General features: G+C 41.3%; 1 long non-coding RNA gene across 1 annotated transcript in view; it reads right to left on the reverse strand.

Annotated features, from left to right (window-relative positions):
• Nucleotides 1–18,180, reverse strand: part of LOC117346874 — a 222,695-nt gene that overhangs the window by 183,202 nt on the left and 21,313 nt on the right. The window contains exon 2 of the long non-coding RNA XR_004536671.1: nt 16,801–16,896. This is a non-coding gene — a long non-coding RNA (uncharacterized LOC117346874). The remainder of the gene's footprint in view (nt 1–16,800; nt 16,897–18,180) is intronic.

Raw genomic sequence — 18,180 nt, forward strand, 5'->3', positions numbered from 1 at the left:
CCTGTCCCTTCCCCTTGTAGGCCTGTCCCCCCCTTGAAGGCCTGCACCCCCCCTTGAAGGCCTGTCCCCCCCCCTTGTAGGCCTGTCCCCCCCCCCTTGTAGGCCTATCCCCCCCTTGAAGGCCTGCCTGCCTTTCCCCCCTTGAAGGCCTGCACCCCCTTGAAGGTCTGCACCCCCCCAAAGGCCTACACCCCCCCCCCGAAGGCCTGTCCCCCCTTGAAGGCCTGCCTGCCTGCCTGTCACCCCCTCCCTCTTGAAAGCCTGCTTGCCTGCCCGCCCGCCCCAACTTCCTGACCCCCAAACGCATTTTGCAGGGGCGACCTGCTTCCGCCCTCCGCCCCCTACCGCCGGGGCTCGCCGCTTCTACTTGCCTCGGTCTTGGTGATGCGATGCCTGGCCAGTTTCACTACGGCGAAGTTGCCCTTTCCCAGGGTGCGCTCGATGTCGTAGAAGCCCACCCGCACGGGCCCCCGTTGCAAGTGCCTCTGACCATCCGCCATGACCATGGCTGAGAGTCGGAGTGGGGCGGGGGAGGGGAGGAGGGACGGGGAACGGCAGCGGCAAAACGCGGGCAGAGGAGAGCTCGAGGACAGTGGGAGCCGGGTTGCACCGTAACTCCGCGCGCCACTCCGAGCCCGCCAGCCCCAGCCTCCGACGTCTGACGTCAGAGGAGGGGCGGGATCGCAGCGCAGGGATGCTGACGCTGACTTCGCGATCCTGCTGCGGCTGTTCATAGGTGGTGCGGGGAGGCCAGGGGGGCGAGCGGTCCTTCGGGGGTGGCGGGGGACTGAACGGCAAGGCCGGGAACACCCCCTTAGGGCTGGTACCCGGGGTGGCCCGCCCCCCCCGCCCCCCCCTAGGTACGCCACTGCAGCTGAGTTTTCGCCATAAATGGCCTTATGTACCGTGCATGCTACCTTGAATTGGACCCTGCTGACTGGCAGCCAGTGTAGTTCCTCAAGGAGAGGTGTAACCCTCTCATATTTGGTCTTGCATAAGATTAGTCTTGCTGCTGTATTTTGGAGCATTTGTAGACTCTTAAGGTCTTTCTCAGCAATACAACAGTAGAGGGAATTACAGTAGTCAAACGCGCAAACACACCTACAGGTGAATGCACACTAGAGAATGACATGGGGGAACAATTTGTTCCCATCCCCGTGACCACCATCCCTGTCACTGCTTCGTCTCTGCAACCACTGTCCCCACCCCATCCCTGCAACCACTGACCCTGCCCCGTCCCCGCGACCACTAATCCCGCCCCATGCCATGACTACTGTCTCCGTAGCATCCATACAAGCCTCAGTACTGCAATATTTAGCTTATTCCTTCCTTATAAATCAAAGTTCTGGCTGCTGAACTAGAGAAAGAGATGTTCAGCTGGCAGGGCTGTTTATAAATTTTTATCAACACAACTAATATACTACTTTATCCTAAAGCAAAAAAATAAATAAATAGAATTTATTTTTTTTCCCTTTGTTGTCTGGTTTCTGCTTTCCTCATCTTGTCATTCAATTCCTTCCATCCACTGTCTGTCTTCTCTCTGTGTCTTCCATTTGCTCTGTTACTGTGCCTCTCCCCTAACCCCCCCCCCAATTGGTCTGGCACCCGTCTTCTCCCCTCTGTTCCCCCCATAGTCTGGCAACTCTGTCTTCTTCCCTTCCAGCATCTTCTCCCCACTTTCTGTTCCCCATTTCCCTTCAGCGTTTGTTCCTCTCCACCCCCCTTCAGCGTCTGTTCCATTCCTTTCCACCACCACCCTTCCCTCTCACCACCCCCTTCAGCATCTGTTCCTTTCTACCGTCCTTCAGCACCCCTCGTGTGGTCTGACCATCTTCCTCCCTCCCTCTTACGTTCGTGGCACGTTACAAAGTAATTTGTGCAAGCTGCCAGAGGCCTGAGAGCTCTGTCCCCATCCCGTACCCACAAACCATCCAGGTCACTAATACCTGGCCAAAACTCAAGGAGTAATAACATTCCATGCTACTGATTTAGGGCAAACAGTGGCTTCCCCCATGTCTTTCTCAATATGGACTTTTCCTCCAGGAACTTGTCCAAACCTTTCTTAAAACCAGCTATGCTATCCACTCTTACCACAACCTCTGGCAAAGCGTTCCAGAGCTTAACTGTTCTCTGAGTGAAATTTTTTTCCCTCCTATTGGTTTTAAAAATATTTCCCTGTAACTTCAACGAGTGTCCCCTAGTCTTTGTAATTTTTGACGGAGTGAAAAATTGATCCACTTGTACCCATTTCTACTCCACTCAAGATTTTGTAGACTTTAATCATAACTGCATTTAACAAATTCTCTGGAAATGAATTCCAGAGTTTATTTGCATATTGAGTGAAGAAATATTTTCTCCAGTTTGTTTTAAATTTACTTCTTAGCAGCTTCATTATGTGCCCCCTAGTCCTAGTATTTTTAGAAAGAGTAAACAAGCGATTCATGTCTACCTATTCCACTCTACTTAATATTTCTCAATGCCTGCATTTAGTGGTCGTGTTAGGAATGACCTTCTGTTGTGCAGGGGTTAAATTGTGGAACTCACTTGTTAGCCAATTACAACAATGTTGTGAAAAGCGCAGCTTTAGAAAATTACTTAAAATGCAGTGATTTGTAAATGCCTTCTTCTAGATAATGATCCCTTATGACTGCTGCCTGCTGAAGAATTTTTATATGATTTTTTGTATAAGCCTTTTTGGCTTTCATTTTTTTAGAGTTGATTTTCTGAGGATTTTTTATTGTCTATGTATTGTCTGATCTTACTTGTTTTATAGAATTAATATAAGAACATAACTTAAGAATAGCCTTACTGGGTCAGATCAATGGTCCATCAAGCCCAGTAGCCCATTCTCACGGTGGTCAATCCAGGTCACTAGCCAAAACCCAAAGAGTAGCAACATTCCATGCTACCAATACAGGGCAGACAGTGGCTTCCCCTGTGTCTTTCTCAATAACAGACTATGGACTTTTCCTCCAGGAACTTGACCAAACCTTTCTTAAAGCCAGCTACGCTATCCACTCTTACCACATCCTCTGGCAATGTGTCCCAGAGCTTAATTATGTATGTAAAATTATGTAAACCGTTCAGGTTTAAACGGTATAGAAATTTATAAAATAAATAAATGAGAAGCACTGTGGGAAATGCTAAGTTTAAGCCAAAAAGAAAAAAAACAACCTTGTTGTAAAAGAAAGGTGTGAAGGGTGGTTAGTTTCTTAGACACTACTTGTCATGAATGACCATGCTGCACATACGAAAGCAAATCCCAGTACCTCGGAAGATTAATTCTGAGAGAGGCACTCCTGGGTCAAAGTATACATAAGCGTGTGCCTAATCTCAGAGAAATCAGGCTATTTTCTCACAGCAATTAAGCAGAGGTCTAGGGTTTCACCCACAGTGTATTTAAACACAGGATACAATTATACCCTAAGGTATTAATATCTTGACTGTGCAGAACTGCTCAGGAAATACATTTTGTCTTCTTTGAAGAGTAAAATAAATTAAAAGGACAACTTCATTTTAGATAAGCATTTTCTACTAATAAATTTCCAGCATGTATTTCTGTATTATAATATAATTATCCATGAATACGGGGGATAGATTTTTTTTTTTTTTTCGTTCCTTAATTTTTATTTAAGTGCAACTCGACCAATCATGTACCATTTACTGAAATATTTGACAAAGTATCTTAGGAAATAAATCAGGCAACACACATCAGACAAATACAAATTTCCTTTCTCAAATACGATATTGTATAGACCACTATCACTAATCACACCAATATACTAGTCATCTTGTCAAAGCTATCTCTCAAGTGGGCAATCCGCTTAAACCTCATAGAAAGTTACAATGGCTTGGCATGATTTGCTTTGGGCAGTTCTACCACATGCTCTAAAACTTTGGTCTCCTTTTACTAAGCTGCGCTAGTGGTTTTAGCGCGTGCGCTAGGTGCTAACGCCAGCATTGAGCTGGCGTTAGTTCTTGGCGCGTAGCACGGGGTTAGCGCGTGCAGCAATGCAGCGTGTGCTAAAACGCTAGCGCACCTTAGCAAAAGGAGCCCTTTGTCTTATTGGAATGGTAACAGGAGGTCCATCCATGAGAATATGAAAAGAGAATGACACGGGGACAAATTTGTCCCCATCCCTGCAGGAGATCAATTTCCCTGTCCCGTCCCCGTGAGTTCTGTCGCTGTCCCTGCCCCATTCTTGTAAGCTCTGCCTTAACCACATAAGCCTTGAACACATATGATTTTAAAGTGTTTGAGGCTTGTGCAGGTGAGGACAAAGCTTAGGCATTGGTGGAATGAGGCATTATGACATCACAATCTGAGCTCTAGAATGTTGCTACTTATGCTTTTAAAGTGTTTGAGGCTTGTGCAGATGAGGACGGAGCTTAGGCATTGGTGGAATGAGGCATTATGACATCACAATCTGAGCTCTAGAATGTTGCTACTTATGATTTTAAAGTGTTTGAGGCTTGTGCATATGAGGATGGCTCTTAGGCATTGGTGGAATGAGGCATTATGACATCACAATCTGAGCTCTAGAATGTTGCTACTTAGGATTTTAAAGCGTTCGAGGCTTCTGCAGATGAGGACAGAGTTTGCAGGAATGGGACAGAAACAGGAAAAGAACTCACCGGGACGGGAAAATGAGTTCCCACAGGGACAGGGAAAAATTTGTCCCCGTGTCATTCTCTAAATATGAATACTGGGTTAGAACTGAGTTCTGAAGAGCATAATAAACTACCAAAGTCTTACACACTGATCTCTGAAGTAACGATCTTTCAAATGAACTGAAAATCTTAATAAACCATCATCCTGGTTTTCTTGCAGGCCTCTAAGAATCCTTTCAGCATTGGTAGACTTTCACAGTTATCACAAATATTGTTATTTTTCTTTTCTCTATGTATCAATCAGTGTTATCATCCAACCTTGTTTTTTTTTTTTTTTTTGGGGGGGGGAACCCAATAGTTTTTCATTTACACATCTGACTGGAATTTTCGGTTAATATAGCTATTTATATACAAAAGTGACACTCCCATCCATAGTGAGGAATTTTGTCACTTATGACTTCTGCTGCCTCTAAATAGAGATAGCAAGGAGAAACACAGAATAATCAACATGCCAAACTATATTTTTTATCAAGAAGAATGGTTTGTTTAGTTGCCATTGTATTGATAGACAAGTCAGCTGGATGTAATTTTGTTTTATACACACGATGTACTTGTGTTAACAATTTAAATTGGACATGTACATTGACTTTTTGAATTGCAAAGCGTTATACAAAGGTGTCTTCTAAAGTGTTGATGACAGGATACTAGGATCAAAGCAGGAGCAAGTTAGACTAGTCTATAACCTTTAAAAATGCAGCATTTCCCAAAATGAGTTACTTATTAAACAAGTGTTCTTTGCCGAGCGTTAGTGACCTTTATGTGATTGTTTCCTGTAACGTGCAACTAAGAGAATTTCACCTTTACATTTTTGATGTGCTATAGTGAGTGAATATATAACCTTTTCAGAAAATGCAATATATCGCAGAACACCAAATTACTGACTAGATTTAATAAACCACTTTTGGGAGAGCCGCACCGTCTCCCTTCCCCCTCTTCACATGTTCATAAAAAGATTAAAAAAAAAAAAATCCTTAAACTCTTGCAGAGTGAAAGCAAAGAAAAAAAAAAAAAATCCTTCTTCTGCAGTTTTCATCATATAAGGCCATTTATAAACCCATTTCACAAAACTAGAGCATCTTGCAAAACACTAAATAACCTATTAGTGTTAATGACTTTCCTGAGAAATGTTTATGCAGACATTCCAAAAGGAAAATGGCCATGGGAAAAAAAATATTCTTTTTATGTGACGGAAGAAAATAGAATCTCTTGGTTTTTTTTTTGCACTTGTTTCTTAATTTAGAAAAGATCACGTGATCTTCAATGCCTGTTGATAGTAGGTTATCAAATTAAATCTTATCCCGCCCCCAGAAAAGCATTTTATGAGCAAAGCTATGAAATACATTACCAAGTGCAAGACAATGCAGATATGAAAGACCTATATCAATGATTCTTTTCCAGAATTCTCAGTTTCATGAAGATTCCAGCAAAGACTGGGTTATATGTACTGTATGCATTATACTTTAGAGCAGTGGTCTCCAACTCAAACCCTTTGCAGGGCCAGATTTTGGATTTGTAGGTACTTGGAGGGCCTCGTTAATGTCTTATTAAAGAAATGACAATTTTGCATGAGGTAAAACTCTCTATAGTTTATAAATCTTTCCTTTTGGCTAAGTCTTAATAATAACATTGTCATTTATAGCTAAAGAGACATATGATCGAGAAACTGTTTTATTTTACTTTTGTGATTATGATAAACATACCGAGGTCCTCAAAATAGTACCCGGTGGGCCGCATGTGGCCCCCGGGCCTCGAGTTTGAGACCACTGCTTTAGAGTAATTTTATTGAGAAAAGAGAAGTTACAGCTCATACTACATTTTTCAGTTGTAGCTCAAGGCAGGTTACATTCAGATATAGTAGGTATTTTTCTTGTCCTCTGAGGGTCAATATTGAATTGTATTTCTCCCCATAATTTTACCCTTCTTTGATCATACATGTTAATCAGTCTTGTTACTTATGTCTAGTCATGTGATTTTATGTCATGTACTTTTATGATATTTTAACATGTTTAATATTAAGTTCTTTTAGTTTGTATGTTTACCCTAACTTTGTAATTTATAGATGTACATCGCTTAGAACCTGGAATAGGCGATTTATCAAATCTTATAATAAACTTGGAAACTTGGAACATTCTAACCGTTCAGTAAATATTTAATATAAGAACATAAGAGTTGTCATACTGGGAAATCTGGTATCCTGTTGCCAACAATGGCCAATCCAGATCCCAAGTACCTAGCTAGATCCCAAGTTGTAAAACAGATTTTATGCTGCTTATCCTAGGAATAAGCAGTGAATTTTCCCCAAGACATCTCAATAATGCGCCATGGTCTTCTCTTTTAGGAAATGATCCAAACCTTTTTAAAACTCTGCTAAGCTAACTGATTTCACCACATTCTCCGGCAACAAATTCCAGAGTTTAACTATGAGGGGGTCGCTGAAAAGTTTTCAGCTCAACAACAAAATTGGAGCAGTCTCCTTCGAGGGCTATGCAGTTAAAGGGGCATGATCAAAACTTTAAAATGTCCTACTAGCAGGGATGTCCAAGTGCCATATTTTTCCGACGGAATTAAAAAAAGTGGAAAATCACTGGACTAAGGCCCAAATTCTGTAACCAGCGCTTAAAGTTAGGCACCTGTTTCGGAGGCGCCCAACTAGATAGGCGCCTATCTAAATTGAATAACAAGCTCAATTAAGCTTTTTAATCAGCACTGATTGAAACCTAGGCGCCTATCAAGAAAGAGCGATTCTGTAACAAGGCGCCTTTAAAAATTTAGGCGGCCTTCAAAAAAACAGGTGCTATGCATGTTAGATGTGGGCGTGGCTACTTGTTAAGCGCCTTGTGGCAGAATCATTGCTCTTAAGCGTGCTTAAGCGCTCAGCTAGGCGCCTAACTTTTAGTTGTGCCCAGAGCTGGCCTATTTCTTGGGCGCCTCCAAAATAGGTTCTGCTCAGCGTGATTCATTAAAAAGCACCCAATTTTAGTTGAATCGCGCTGAACAGTGCCTAATTAAGCGCCTAATTTTTGGGCCCTCAACGGAGACTGCGCCAACTTTGTTAGTTGGGTTGAGAACTTTTCAGCAGCCCCTTCTAACATCGTGTGAAGAAATATTTTCTCTAGTTTGTTTTACATCTATTACTAAGTAGCATCATCACATGCTCCCTAGTCCTAATATTTTTTGGAAAGAGTAAACAAGTGATTCACATCTACTCTTTCCACTCCATTCAGTATTTTATAGACCTCTATTATTTCACCCCGAGCCATCTCTTCTTCAAGCTGAAGAACCCTAGTCATTTTAGCCTCTCCTCATAGGGAAGTTGTCCCATCCCTTTTATTATTTACATCACCCTTCTCTGTACCTTTTCTAATTCCACTACATCTTGTTTGAGATATAGCAACCAGAATTACACACAGTATTCGAGGTGCGGCTATACCGTAGAATGATACAAAGGCATTATAATATTTTCATCTTTGTTTTCTATTCCTTTCCTGGTAATTCATAACTTTCTATTTGCTTTCTTAGCCGCTGCCTTAGCTGAGGGTTTCAATGTATCCTCAACGATGACACCTAGATCCTTTTCCTAGGCAGTGAAACCTAACGTGGAACCATGCATCATGTACCTATAGGTTGGGTTCCTCTTTCCCACATGCATCACTTTGCACTTGCTCACATCAAATATAATCTGCCATTTTTATGTCCAGTTTCCCAGTCTCACAAAGTCCTCTTGCAATTTTTCACAATCCTCTTGTGATTTAACAACTTTGAACAATTTTGTGTCATCAGCAAATATAATTCTCACTAGTTATTCCTGTCTCTAGATAATTGATAAATATGTTGAAAAGCAGCACAGGCCCCCAGGGGGCCCCACTATTTACCATTCTCCATTGATAATATTGACCATTTAAACCTACTCTCCATTTTCTGTCTTTCAACCAGTTCTTAATCCATAATAGGACATTACCTCCTATCCCATGATTTTCTAATTTCCATAGAAGTCTTTCATGAGGTACTTTGTCAAATATTTGAAAATCCAAATACACAATATCAACCGTCTCACCTTTATCCACATGTTCATTCATCCCGTCAAAGAAATGCAGTTGATTTGTGAGGCAAGATTTCCCTTGGCTAAATCCATGTTGGCTTTTTCTCATTAATCCATGCTTATGTATACAGTGTGTTCTGTCATTTTGTTCTTCATAATAGTCTCTACCATTTTGTCCTGCATCAACATCAGACTCATCAGTCTATAATTTCCTGGATTATCTCTGGAACCCTTTTTAAAAATTGGTCATGTTGGCCACCCTCCAGTCTTTCAGTACTATGCTGAATTTTGAAGAAAAATTATAAATTATTAACAATAGCTCTGCACTCTGGGATATATACCATCCAGTCCAGGTGATTTACTACTGTTCAATTTGTCAAACTGACAAATTACACCTTTTAGTGTTACAGAGATTTGTCTGAGTTTCTCTGATTCATCAGAATTGGATACCATTTCTGGCACCAGTAACTCCCCCACATCTTCCTCAGTGAAGACTGAAGCAAAGAATTAATTTCATATCTTCAGAATGGTCTCATCTTCTTTGAGAGCCCCTTTTATCCTTCAGTGGTCTAGTGGTCCAACTGATTCTCTTCTTAGCTTCTTGCTTTTAATATACCTAAAAAGTTTTTACTGTGGGTTTTTGCTTCCAGCGCAATCTTTTTTTCAAGGTCTCTCATTGCCTTCCTTATTAGCACCTTGCATTTGACTTGTCATTCCTTGTGCTGTTTACAATTATTTTCAGTCACATCCTTCTTCCACTTCCTGAAGGATTCTCTATTAGCTCTAATAACTTTCTTCACCTTATTTGTTAACCACGCCAACTGCTGTTTGGCCTTCCTTCCATCTTTTTTAATACCTGGAATATATATAGCCTGGGCTTCCAAGATGGCATTTTTGAATAATAATCAAAATAAAGTGGGAAAAACGAGATGCTTTTCAGGAGGGAAATTTATTTGTAGTAACACCAATTTCCAAACACTCAACATTGACATTGTTTTGATGTCACAAAGGTACCTTCTTCAGTAGTCTATAAACAAATGAACAAATATCAACGCACAGGAAAATAAATATTATAACACCCATGTGTACCAAAATTTTAAAATAAATATTAATATACATGAAAATTTTAAAAAATTGCCATAAAAATTGCATCAATCTTTTGCCAAAATACAAACTTTAAAAACACCACATATGTAAAAAACAGTGACAAATGTTTACAAGACATGTGATTGTGAAAGGAGCAGCATGAACTCAAGAGAAGAACTTCAAATGAAATACAAAAATAAATATAACAACCAAAAAGATTAAAAGAAAAGCATTAAATAAAAAGCCTCACATGATAAAAAGATGTGCCAAAGAAGTCTATACCTTCATAGTGATACAGAAACAACGGTACTTCATGTATTAAAAATGGACAAGTAAATTCAACAAGTGTGATTTGAAGGAGTATTTTGTCATGCTGTGAAGAACCTAAAATAAGGGAACAAATCCCAAGATGAAATTAAAGGGGTCTTTTACTAAGGTGTGCTAATCGATTTAGCATGCGCTAAATGCTAACACGCCCATTATATTCTGTGGGCACATTAGCATTTACCATGCGCTAATCTTTAGCATGCACTAAATCGATTAGCGCGCGCTAAATCGGCTAGCGCGCATTAGTAAAAGACCTCTTCAGAGTCAATAAATAAATGGTAGGCATGAGCCTATAATTTACATACATATAGAAATCTGCCAATAAAAATCGTCATCATAAACAAAAGTAAATGCTTCCTCAATATAAAGCTGGCTTTAAGGGTGGAACTGACTCTTAGGCCCTGTTTACAAAGCTGCGCTAGCGGCTGCTGCGCGGTAACGGACCCGAAGCTCATAGAGTCTTAAAGGGCTTCGGGGCTTTTGCTTCATGGAAGCCGCTAGTGCGGCTTTGTAAAACAGGCTGTTAAAGTATAAAAACCGTGACAATAATAACATCCATGCCTGATGTAAATTTTTGACCTTTGCAGCTGCTCCTCTAAGTTCCTTTTTTTTTACCATTCTCCTCATGTTATCATAAGGGGGCATGTCAGGGATGAAGAGTGGACATTCCTGTACTAACCAGTTAGCTAATCTGCATTGTGTATTGTAAACCGCTTAGATCCTTTTAGGCTGTTATGTGGTATATCAAGTTTCAAGTTTTATTAGGATTTTATATACCGCCTAAGCGGTATCTAAGCGGTTTTACAATCAGGTACTCAAGCAATTTTCCCATAAACATTACTATGCATTCCTGCAAACTAATTAGTATAAGGATAGCTCTTACTATCTACAGAATCAGAAGTGGTAAATGCTCTCACAGTATTTTATTTTAATAGCTGCACATTAATGACAACATTAATGCATGATCATTAATAAAAAAAAAAAATAGAAAATCAGAGTTTTTATGGCTGTATAAAAATGGTCTTAGTGTGTGGAAAAGACCCTCATAAAGAGGTGCTAAGACTTAGGGGGTCCTTTTATTAAGGTGCACTAACCGATTTAGCAAGTGCTAAATGCTAAGATGCCTATAACTCACCAGCAGGGGGAAAGGATGGTGAGCAAGAAACAACGTTATTCACATTGTCACATGTGACTCGGGTTCAGACAAGAGGTCATGGGCTGAAGCTGAGAGGGGACACGGCCAGGACAAATGTCAGAAAGTTCTGCTTCACACAGCGAGTGGTGAACGCCTGGAACTCTCTCCCAGAAGAGGTGGTGGAGGAAACCACCATTCTAGGATTTAAGAAAAAATTGGACGCACATCTTCTTGCAGGACACGTTGAGGGATACGAGTGACTAAGGTATTCGCTGGGGTACGCCTGGCTGAGCCTCCGCGTGTGCGGATCACCGGACTAGATGGACCCCCAGGTCTGATCCGATGCAGGCATTTCTTATGTTCTTATAACTTTATTCTTCTATACCGCCATAACCAAACGATTTCTAAGCGGTTTACACAGAAGAAGGCTGGACAATCAGCGAAATACAAAAAGTTAAAAATAGAACAGTTACTTAGATATACTCAAAGTAGAGTTTTGCTAACAATAAGTACCCATGTTTAAGAAATAAATTTGTCAAACAGCGCTGACTTAATTTCTATACGAAATGCACCATAAGACAACACAGCTTCACCAATGTATTTACCCAGCCAAAATTGCTGTTTACCTGCTTGGAATGCGAGAGTCTTACCCAAAAAAGTCTTGTATCTGCAACCACTAATTTTTGGATAAGCAAATACATGTGAATTCCTAGTTTTCCTTATAGGACTATACAACACGAAATGAGATGAAAGATAAGTTGGGGGCCAATCCCCAAATCAACTTAAAACAGATACAAGAAAATTTGCTATAATGGATGCCTTAGCATTTAGCACACGCTAAATCGGTTAGTGCACCTTAATAAAAGGACCCCTTATATTTTTACCGCAGCTTAGTAAAAGAACCCCTGCCCAAGATCACAAGGAACAACAGTGGGATTTGACTTGGAATTCCCTAGCTCTCAACTTCTTACTTTAACTACTGGAATTGTTCATGTCTAAACCATGTTTTAAGCACATAAAAGGTGTCTTATAAATCTTCCCCACAAGCAATACGTTTTGTGACAAAAACATGCACACTTTATGTGAGTCGGGTGTAGGTATGTTCATTGCTATATTCTTTCCGTGCCTTTAAGACAATATCATCCAGGTAAATTCCTTTTAAAAAATTGCCCCCATGAAGTTAAGTTAAATGCTCTATTTACTGTTATTAACAGGTAGGATCAATTTAAATCGGTCTCTAGTGCTGAAGTTGAGAAGCTTATCAAATCTATTAATTTGTCAGTGATCCAATTAAATGCTGTCCCTTACAATTTATTTAAAAAATTTATATATTGCCTATGAACTAAGCAGTTTTCATAAGATGAACATACTTAATTATAAATACAAAACTTAAAATGAACAAACTTCCGTTCACTCCTAACTAAAATTGCAAACTTCACTCACTCTCAGCAAACAACCAATTCACAGCCTAGAAAATCCTACGAACAGTCTGTTTACAACGTTGATGATCAAAAACTGTCTGCTTCTGGATTCCAAAAACCAATTCAGAAACCACTTATTCCATAAGGAGCAAATTTAAGCTGAGCTGGATTGACTCTTCAAATAAACATCCACAAACAGCTTGGTTTTAAGTTTCTTAAAACTAAAGCAGTCAGTACATAATCTTAGGTGTCTCAGAGAGACACTCCAGCAATGGAGAACATTTTTTATTTTGTGGCCACATTTCTCACACCTTCTTCTGTTTTTGCTAATAATTTCCTGCCACCTTCTGATCTCAAAGCTCTGTTTGGTTCTATCTTCGTGCAGCAGTTTGACATATTCTGAATTTATCATTGAGTAGAGATATACTTCTAGTCAATTTGATGGAGGCTATCATCACCCCTATTCAGAAAAAATGTAAACAGGTTTGGGCCGACTATCAAAGCTTTAGACCTATTTCAAATATGTCTTTGTTGACCAAAACCATAGAGAAATCTGTTTTAATGCAGTTAAACAATTTTCTTGAGGAGAATGAAATTTTACATCTGTGGCAAACAGGTTATAGAAGTAATCTCAATACAGAATCTATGTTGCTATAAATTACTGATGAAATTCTGATGAAAGCGGACCGAGATTTGGATGCTCATGGGTTCAACTTGACTTTACAGCTGTATTTGACACTGTTTGCCACTCAAAGTTGCTATTCAGACTTAAGGAAGCGAGTATTAGATCTACAGTGCTAAAATTGTTCATATCTTATTTTTCTAACCAATTTTGTTCAGTGTATTGGATCAGGGCATTGAATTCTGGAATCCCTCAGGAGTGACCTAGTGTAAAATGGCTGCCTCGGCACCCTGAGGTTGTGGGATCAAATCCCAGCACTGCTTCTTGTGACCCTGGGCAAATCATCCAATCCTCCATTGCTCCAGGTACAAAATAAGTACGGTACCTGTATATACAAGTTCCTTTCCCTCAGGGGGTCATTGTTATCCCCAACTCTTTTTAACTTATCTTGCAACCCTGGAAAGGTTTCTTGACACTGGGAGTATTAATTTTCATTTCTTTGCTGATGATATTCAGTTACTATTTTTGTTTTTATTTTTTGGATAACATCAAGAGGCAGCTATTTCTGATCTTAATGGTAAATTGAGTCAATCAACTAACTGGCTGTCAGAACATAACTTGATTTGGAACATCAAAAAAGTCATCAGTAATGTGGATTTCTCATAACCACAATGTGTTGAGAGACATGCTGGAGATTCAGGCTATGAAGCTACAATTACTTTCTCATGTTACTGTATTGGGTGTATGCTGTGACTTACATTTCAAACCTCAAATTAGCCACGTAGTAAAATCTTGTTTTTATCAATTACGTATGTTGCATCCATTTAAACCCATTTTGACAGTTAAAAATTTAACTAAACCAATGCACGCTTTCATAAGGTGTCATCTAGGTTATTGCAGTACTCTTTTTCTTAGACCCGGGTAAAGCCAGTTTACATCATTTACAGCTTATTCAAAATATTGCTGCCAGACTTTTGACTTGCTCAAAAAGAATGGATTACCGGTATATGACTCCTGTGCTGTACAGTTTATATTGGTTGCCCGTTTCTCAACACAGAAACTTTAAACTGCCATGTATGGCATTCAGAGTGTGGCATCTAAAATCTGCAGCCTACCTATCAAATAAGCTGTTCAGGTATTCCCCGCAGAGATCTTTGCCATCTTCTCAAAAGGATCCATTTCAGTTATCAGGCCTTAGACTGGAAGTAGAGCTTTTGCTCATGCTGTCCCCACTCTCTAGAATTTACTATTCGATCATTTCTGTGCTGATGTGTCTTATTCCAAGTAAGCCGGAGATTTTAGATGCCACGCTTTCAATACCACAGACATTACACAGACAGTGTAATGTTTGGGGTCCTTTCACTGAGGTGCACTAACCAATTTAGCGCGTGCTAAATGCTAAGGCGCCCGTAGAATATAATGGATGCCTTAGCATTTAGGGCGTGCTAAATTGGTTAACGCGCCTCAATAAAAGGACCCCTTTATGCGTCGAGAAAGAAGCTATCAATATAAACTGTATAGCACAGAAGTAACTTGATCCGTTCTTTTCGAGCCAGTCAAAACAGCCAGTTTGTTTCAACAACATTATGGACCCACAAACCATTTATAATGTTGTGGACTCGAGCTAGTTAGCAGTCGGCCATGGTAATTTGTTAGCTGTTGTATAATTTTGTATTGCTGTTTATTTTGTTTTAAGTATGAAGATGCATTTGTAATTGTTATACCTTTAGTCAACAGCGGTCTATCAAAAATAATAAACCCAATATGGAGCCTTTTATAGCGTCCGCTATAATAAAACCCTTAGCGCGCATGTGCACTTCAATTTTCATGCCTCCGTGGTGCCGCATGCGCAGTAGAAGGAGCATGGTTTCGTGCGGCGGTGTCTGCATGTGAAGTGGGAAAAAGGAGCGTGTGCCGGTTTTCCCATCTCAACAATGAGCATTGGAGCTTGCAGCAGTTTAAACATTGCCTTCCCTCCGTGACGCTACAAAAACCAGGAGACTTCTCCCTATGCTACAGATTGCCTTCCCTCCGCGACGCTGGACAAGGGGAGCATGGAATGGGTGCTGCTGGACAGGGGGTAGGTAAAAGGAAGGGAGAGGGCCTACTGCTGGACAGGGGGAGCAGGGAAGGGGTGCTGCTGGACAGGGGGAGATTAAAGGAAGGGAGAAGGGCTACTGCTGGACAGAGGGAGCAGGGAAGGGGTACTGGTGGACAGAGGGGAGAGACAGAAAGAAAGAAAGACAGACAGACAGTGGGCAGGGAGAGAGACAGAAAGAAAGAAATGCCTAAATCTATACATCTATTCTAGCACCCGTTAATGTAATGGGCTAAAAAACTAGAGATTCTATATAAGGCTCTAGCCTTTTATACAATCACTCTAAGCACTGTTCTAGTTGGCATATATAGAATAAGGGCCTTTGCTCCTCAGCAAGCTGCTCAAAAATTGTTCCTTCAGTGATCTCAGTTGAGAAAAATCCTATCCAAACACCAGTGAGTTATTTCATCAGCCTCTTTTCAAGCAATAAACCTCTTCTAAGTAGTTCATTAGTTATGAGGAAACTTTCCGAGTTAATGGATAAAAATATCTATTCGGAATGAGAACCATTTCTTGTACCGTATTTTCACGCATATAACGCGCGCGTTATACGTGCTTTTTATAAACCGCGCATAACCTTGCGCGTTATACACGTGAGCACGTTGTACAAAATTTTTTTTACATAGTTTCCCCCTCCGACGCCCGATTCATCACCCAGAAGGAGCGCTCGCACCCCCACCCGAAGGACCACTTGCACCCCTACAGCTTCCCCCCTCCCCCATGGAGAAGCTGTCTACCTTGTTTCCAGATGCCAGCCCAGCTGCTTCCTCTGCCGGCGGTCCTGCCCCTTCTCAGAGCCCTGTGCTGTGCTGCTTCCTCTTCAGGCGGTCCCGCCCTTTTTCTGACATCAGAGAAAGGGCGGGACCGCCGGAAGAGGAAGCAGCGCAGCAGGGCTCAGAGAAGGGGCGGGACCGCTGGCAGAGGAAACAGCTGGGCTCGCTGGCATCCAGAAATAAGGTAGGCAGTTTCTCCATGGGGGAGGGGGGGAGGCTGTTGAGGTGCGAGCGGTCCTTCGGGGTGGGAGTGCGAGCGCTCCTTCGGGGTGGGGGTGCGAGCGGTCCTTCAGGGTGGGGGTGCAGGTGCGTGCGAGCGGTCCTTCGGGGTGGGGGTGCGAGCGGTCCTACGGGGGGAGGGTGAATCGGACATCGGGGGGGAGACATCAGGCTTTCAGGGTAGGGACAGGACTTCAAGGGGGAAAGGAGAGTCGGGGCGGGCAAAAAGAGAGTCGGGCAGCATGCGCGGTATACGGGTGTGCGCGGTATATAAAAATTTCTGTACATAAATTTGTGTTTTCCGCGCGCTATACCCGTGTGCGCGTTTTACACGGGTGCGCTTTATCTAAGTGAAAATACGGTAATTAAGAACAGCTTTAATATTAATAGTGAAAGCTGCATAACTTACCTGTCGTGAAGTTTCGGACAGGAAGCAGCGATTCTGCGACAGCTGCGGTCCTTCAGAAATCAACCTGAAGGGAGTGCTCCTTGCTAGGGTACAGTTCTAAAACAAACAAGGAAGATAGGTGAGAAGACATGAAGGATACAGAAGACTGCCCTGTCCGCTCCAGACAAAGCAAGTCAGCTGTTTGAGTTCCACGCAGAGAGTTAAATAAACAGTAGTGTGGATAAGTGGTTTCATTGTCAGGTCTTCATTCCATCGTTGCTCGTTAATTTTATGTATCGGTGACAAACAATACAGAAAGAAACTAACAATACTGATTCTGACAACTTGCCATAGTTTACGTTGCTGTAAACTATTTACATTGTGGTATATACATATTTATGGCAATGACCTTCCTTTGAACAAACACTATGGCTCGTACAGCTTGAATCCATTATGACTTGGACAGTACATTTGCTGACAAGTGGAGCTTTAATACTGTGAAATAAGTGTAGTTTTGGTTCACATTATAGGTTCCCAAACAAGGCCTATCCGTTCTCTTAGGTCAAAATCTGTACATGTACAGGCAATCCATCAGTGTTTGGAGCTTCTGGTTGTCTTTTCATCCCTCTGCTCTTCGTGTTTAATCAGAGCTTGGCTTCTAGCTGAGCTCTACATCTCCAGCTGCAAGTCTTGGTGAAGTAGCTAGTGAAGGTCACATTGCACATTATCAACATAGGCCCTCTTTTACAAAGGCGCGCTAAGCGTTGGAGTGCGGATTTAGCACGCGCCGAATCAACGCCTGCGCTAACGTGTCCACAGGATGACATGCACGCGTTAACGTTTAGCACGAGATAATATTTAGCAAAGCATAGCACACCTTTGTAAAAAGAGGGGGGGGGGGGGATACTGTAAAGAAGCCTGTACCTACCTTCTTAGGGATACTGAACTCAGCTGGTCTATGTGCACAGACAGCCCTTTGACCACAGATGTGACTTGTTAACTGTACATGCTAGGAGGATAAATCCAGAGAACAATACTGCATTCACCAAAGAAATCTGCAGTAGATTACAGCTACTCTGTGCTTAAGTCTGGTCTTAATTTAATGCTTATATTCAGTTTACAGCCATAAATGAGCCCCTTATGAAGCGTTCACTATGCAGAATTGACAACTCTTTATTTACTTGAAAAATATTTGGGGGCTAATAATTTATGGTTAGAAAATATGTTGCATGGTTTATTTATTTGTTCATTTTTATAGCCAATCCTCCCCAGAAGCTCAGAATGGGTTATAAGAAAATAAAAATCAAAATTAGGTACTTGGAAGTTCCCTAACTGTCCCGAAGGCTCACAATCTAGCTAAAGTACCTGAGAAAACAATTATTAAATAATAAAGATATAATA

Source organism: Geotrypetes seraphini, chromosome 12 (assembly GCF_902459505.1).
Source record: "Geotrypetes seraphini chromosome 12, aGeoSer1.1, whole genome shotgun sequence".
NCBI lineage: Eukaryota > Metazoa > Chordata > Amphibia > Gymnophiona > Dermophiidae > Geotrypetes > Geotrypetes seraphini.